Below are 6,276 nucleotides of genomic sequence, written 5' to 3'. Positions count from 1 at the left end.
AATACCCAATGGGAAAAAAAATCATTTAAACTATAATCAGTTTATCTAAATGGTTTTCTTTAAAATAAAATCTCTACTAACGTATTCTTTTTATCCAGTAAGAGGTTCAACTTTTGAGGTGGCATATGGTATCTCTGCCAATTCTTGCAACTGCCAGATTAATTTAGGTCACTTTATAACTTTTGTCTTGAGAAAGTACACCTTTTTATTTCTCTTTTCTTCTACGATTACTCCTAATCTCTATTATTAATTTGTGTTTGTGATGTGTGTGTGTGTGTGTGTGTGTGTGTGTGTATGTATACTAGGGGTTGAACTCATGATCTGGGTACGGTCCCTTAGCTTCTTTGCTCAAGATTAGTTCTCTATCACCTTGATCTTCAGCTCCACTTGGGATTTTTTGCTGGTTATTTGAAGATAAGACTTTCTCACAAACTTTCCTTCCCAGGCTGGCTTCAAATCAGGGTTCTCAGAGTCTAGACTTCTGTGTAGCTAGCATTACAGATGTGAGCCACTGGTGTCTGGACTTGTCTCTATTGTTTAGATAACATATGATTTGACAGATACACTCATAATTTAATGTTTCTTTACTAAATAGCTCTAAATCCTAGAAGTGGAATATTGTGCTGTAGATTCAATACTAAGGACAAAGAGGAATTTCTGTCCTAGATAAGGTGTTGTCAAAGAAAATAAATGAGACCAATAAATGATATAGTATATTTTAAAAGGATAATGTTATAGGTAGATTAGGAAGTGAAATATATAAATAATACTGATGGGACACTTTGCAATTTTGTGTAGCATCAACAAAGACAGTATTTGAAGAGCATTTTTTTGTATGAGATGCCCAAAAAAGGGAAACAAAGGAAGTCTAAGCAATCTGAGGCAAGGGAATTCTAGGTGGAGGTTGCACAAGGGCAATCCTTTGAATTAGGAGAATATGTGATATGTTTGCAGAAAAACAACAAGGCCAGCCAAGTTTTGTAGAATGAATGCAGTTACTGGCAAAGGAAAAAAAAACCTTCACATTTTCATAATCAGTGCACACTACTATATCATAATACCACTTATGAGGAAATCTATGAACAGCAGAGATGTAAGATCAAGACACTGGCTGACTCAGATCTGCTGAGGGCTAATCACTTGTTCTAAACTGTTACCTCATTGTTTCATTTTACATGGTAGAAGGTAGGAAAAGAAAGTTAGATCCTTTCAGAATTTTCTTCTACCAACACTCCTTGTAGTTTATCTCTTTAATTATATCTATTCTAGAAGGCTTTAGAGGATATCTCATAGTAGTTTTGATTCACATTTATTTCCCTGATAATTAATGAGGTAAAAATATATAGTTTTGAACATTTTCAAGTATCTCTTGGTGATTTACATAACTTCTTTTGTGAAATGTCTAGTCAAGTCGTTTACCTAGGTTCGATTGAAAGGTTTTCTTACTGTTAAGGTGTTTGAGTTCTTACATATTCTAAATATTACCTGCTTATCAGGTTTGTGAATACAGTTTAATATTCATTTTGTTATCTCTATTGACAGCTTGCTCTGCTGTGTAAATGGCTCTTATTATGGTATCATTCCTTTTGGCCATTATTTTAGAACGTCAGATACAATGTTATGAACCAGACAAATGTCAAGAAGCATTTTCTCTGTGGTATTTTTAATAGTTTTATAATTTTATGTCTTTGAGTTGAATTACAGTTCAGTGTTGAGATGATTTTTGTTTAGGGTCCAATATAATATACATGCAAGTATACATACAGCATTTTCAGTACTATCATATACAGCAAGGGTACATTCTAAGGGTAGCTTCTTGTCACCATTGTCAGACACTAATTAGTGTATGTATATGCATTAATTTCTTGGCTTCTTGCTCAATTTCAGTGATCTCTTGCATTACGTTAGTACCATTGAAGTTTTAATTAATATAGATTTGTAGTGCCTTTAAAATCAGATAATACAATGTCTGCAGCTTTTTTGGCTGTCCAAGGTTACTGGCATGAGTCTTTAACTATCAATAATTACTTTAAAAGTAAGTAATTTTCTTTAATTAAAAGCTACATAGAGCACTTGCTTTGGCAGTACATATACTGTTGGAAAGATACAGAGAAGATTAGCACAATCCATGCAAGGATAGCACACAAACCCATGAATTGCTCCATATTAAAGAAAAAGATATCTTGTGGTTGAATAGGATTAGAAATCAAAGACCTGCTGGTATGCAGCCTGCATGATTCATTTTAGCTTTAAGTACAGAAATAGGCTGAAAGCAAACAAACAGAAAGAAACATAGAAAGATAGGTCATGAGAATAGGTAGCAACTATATTAAGGAGCATATGTAGTGCATCTCATGTAACAACTACAGAAAACACGCTCTTTTCAAAAGTACACACCATGTTCTCCAGGAGAGTTTGCTGATAAATCAATGAAAGAAATATTAACAAATCGAAGAAAGTTGAAATCATATCAAGTATATTTTCAGATCATGAAGGTATGAAACTGGGAATCAATAAAAGAAAGAGAATAGGCGTGCTCACAATTATATGAAAAGTGAAAAGACAATTCTGAACTACCAGTGAGTCAAAGAAAAATGAAAATAAAAATTATCTTGAGACCAGGTGAAATGGAAATAGTTTATATCAGTACTTATGGGACACAACAAAAGAGACACAAGCTGGTTGTGGTTTGGCCTGGTTGTAGCAGAAAGGGGGTAGAGAAACGTTAAGGTTCAGGATAGGTTTTGCATTCGCTCAAAGAGGATTTCCTTTTAGATTGCAATTTTTGTTTTGAAGAAAGGCTTTTGCCGAGGATTTTGGCTTGAACAAACAGACTCATTGTTGGACATGAATTGAGACATTAAAACAAAGCAAGGATGCAAGCAAACAATGCACATGCCTGTTAATGCTGTGAGGTCAAGTCTGATAAAGTACCCACCATTTCTAAGCTCCTCCCTTGCCTTCCCTAAAACAGATAAACTTATAGACAAAAGGACTTCTGGTGAGATAATTTATAGTAACTTGGGGATTAGTGTTATCTTGTTCACGGCTATGGAATAACTTAATGTCTGTTAACCCAAATACAGAGTAACTTTGTTGTTATTTTTGAGTCTGACAAACCTGTAGTAAAATTTTAGCATGACTGTGGGTTTATCTGAGAGTAAAATGGCTATGTTTCATTGAAGAGAATGTATTATAACTAAATGAGTTGCACATTGAAAAAGTAAAGAAACTTAAAATCTCTATCCCATCTTTTATTCTCCACCCATACTACATATGGATATAAGTCATAAAATGTTAAGTTATCTCTATGTGTGTGGTGGGGAGATGGATTGGAAATGAGTAACATTGGCTAGTATTACACCAGAAATTCTAGAACAGGGTCATGTAAAATGGTGTGGTTTTTTTTTCATTCAAATAGGAATAGATAACAGCAGAAGGAATGAAAGCTAAGGGACAAGTGATGACAAATCCAAGTGTGATTGATTAAAGTTAAGATGCTCTTCCTATTGTTTTTGCTGTGAATAAGAACACTTTTTTTTTCCTAGTAAAGTGCTATTCTTACCACAGGGAGGTTGGAGAAACCCTCTTAGGAACTAGTCCCATTGGGCATTTTTCACGTGATTGAAGCCATGTGTAGGTGTTCCTTTTGAGAAATGTGTATTCTGGTTATTTGTCCATTTTTAAATTGGGTCATTTGTTTTCTTCCTATTAAGTTTTTTTTTAAATTGATCTAACCCTTTAGTAGGTGATGGTTCATACATTGTATGCATATCAAAGTTACTAGGTCTCAAGTATTCACCATTTCTAGGCCTTCTTTTGAAGTTGTCAGTTTTGTTCAAAGTAAACTTTTTCTAAGCATGAATATAGAATACACATCTGAATTCCAAACCTGTATAAAGGAGCCAAAGTGCCACTGTGGTTAAGTTGTAGCAGGTTTTCTTCATTGTCTCTCTTCTTTTCCTCCCTCCTCTTTTCTCATTTTCCTCTTTCCCTCTTCCCCTACCCTACTTCCCCATTTTTCTACCTTCCCTTCTCTTCCCTTCCCTTCGATTCCCTTCCTTTCCCATCCCTTCTTTTCCTTTATTTTTATGAAATTCAATTGACTTATTTTCTTGGCTGGTGCTCTAAAATTTGTACCATACCTCTACCCCAGCTGTTTGCTGATTATTTTTTGATGTTGAGTCTAGCAGTCCTTTCTGCCTTAGCTAACTTTAAACAGAGATATTATTACAACCACAAACCACTGGCACCAGCTTATTCCTTAATATATTTCTTTATTTTATTGCTTCAGTTAATTGGGCTCCATGTCATCTCTAAAAGTATAATGCATTCGATGTTTGTGAGAATGAAAATATTTTAATGGTTTTTATTTGTTTTTAAATAATGCAACCTATTACCGTAATGCGGTGCCATTCCCACCCTTAGATGACCTTACCCACTCAGCCCAGGGACTCACACTTAAGCCGCCTCCAAAATTCCCTCATATACAAACCCAGAAACAACACTCTGTTAGCTATAGGTATTCCTTAATCCTCTCAGGTTGACATCTAAATTACTCTTCACAGTGGCCCAGTGTCTTGCTATCTTATTTCCATCTATGATTTGTGTAATGCTACCATGACAAAATGATGTAGTGCCGCAACCTTGACTGTATGGGTGACTATCTTAAGGATTTAATTTTGTTATTGGTGAAACTAAGGTCTTTTAGAGAAACTGCATATGATATCTGTAAATATAAATTACAAAATCGTTTTGGTAATCCTGTGTAATTCGATCTGGAATTTAATGTAAAAATGCCATCATTTTTCTGCCAGACTGACATTATGTTTTTAGTATTTCTTTCCTTTCTCTTCCCACCTCTTTCCTTCCTCCTTCCATTCTTCATCCTCAGATTTTTTTAAAAGCTGGGCACCAGGGGTTCACAGCTTTGATCTTAACTACTGAGGAGACTGGGCTTTCAGATTCTTGCCTGGAACTCGGGCAGGGAAGACAATTCTGAAGGACTTCTATAAACAATTAGCCATAGTCAATCAGCAAAAGCCTAGAATAGAGGTGTGGCACAAGGGGTCAAGCAGAAAAGCTGAGCAACAGTGAAAAGCCCTGAGTTCATGCCCCAGGAGCAGCACATTAAAAATGAAATTTCTATGTCATCATTTTATTTCCTCCCTACTCCTTTCATGCTTCTTAGGTCTTTAACAATTACTCTGAAGATAAGAATGATTCCTAAACTCTCCTCTGATCCAGTGACTTCTCACTCCATGCTACCGCATCGCAGTGCTGAAACAGCCTTCACCCGGGCTCTGTGCTCTTGCCACTCCTGCAGCCTTTTGTGGCATGTTCCAAATAGGTGAGATGTAAACTCTATGTGCCACTTCATATCCGTTTCAACTTTTAATTATTTCCCAATATAATTAGGGTAAAATTTTCATATGCAGTGTAAGCTTCTTGTCAGCTGATAGCCACTCACTGTCTTTGTGTCATGTGGTCCCACATTTTGGAATTAAGGCATATAAATCCTCTTTCTGGATATATATTGTTGGTCTGAATATATATATATATATATAAAAATAGATAATAGATGTAAGATATATGTAATATATTAATATATGTAGTATATATTAGTATTATGTATATTAGAGAGAGAATAAATGACTGATTACCTACACACAAACATACACAATATACATACATACATACATATATACATAAATACATACAGCTGGTCCTGGGGCTTGAACTCTGGGTCTGGGTGCTGTTCCTGAGACTTTTTTGCTCAAGGATAGCACTTTACCCCTTGAGCAACAGTGAACTTCCAGCATTTTTTAGTAATTTATGGAGGTAAGAGTCTTACCGTCTATCCTGCCCAGGCTGGCTTTGAACAGCAATCCTCAGCTCTGAGCTTCCTGAATAGCTAGGATTACAGGCATGAGCTACCAGAGCCTGGAAAATATATATCTTCTTTTCCATTAAGTTATTCAGTTTTCTGCTTGTCAAGACAGCTCAGTAGTGTTTGTAAGTAGAATTATTGAAGTGTAGAGTTGATGAGTGGCACACCAACTTATTTTGTTAGTAAGGGAGCACTAAGGGTAAGTGAAATTGCTCTGTTAGTTAAGTGAATGCCAGTTATAGCTACTTTTTAAACCATGTACTTTTCTATGTCTTCAAAGGGAAGTTATCGTGCACTGGTTGTGCTGAATTACTGCCCATTTTCCAATTTCTAAAATGTCAAAGCACTGTTGTCTTATTCTGAAAATATCTTGGCATGAAATTAAG

General features: G+C 35.5%; 1 non-coding gene across 1 annotated transcript; it reads left to right on the top strand.

Annotated features, from left to right (window-relative positions):
- Window positions 1–2,069: 2,069 nt before the first annotated feature.
- Window positions 2,070–2,171, top strand: LOC125365078. The gene has a single exon (XR_007213633.1). It is a non-coding gene; the product is annotated as a U6 spliceosomal RNA (small nuclear RNA).
- Window positions 2,172–6,276: the final 4,105 nt, after the last annotated feature.

Source organism: Perognathus longimembris, chromosome 16 (genome assembly GCF_023159225.1).
Source record: "Perognathus longimembris pacificus isolate PPM17 chromosome 16, ASM2315922v1, whole genome shotgun sequence".
In the NCBI taxonomy this organism is placed as follows: Eukaryota; Metazoa; Chordata; class Mammalia; order Rodentia; family Heteromyidae; genus Perognathus; species Perognathus longimembris.
This window is presented reverse-complemented; position numbering and strand designations above follow the sequence as displayed.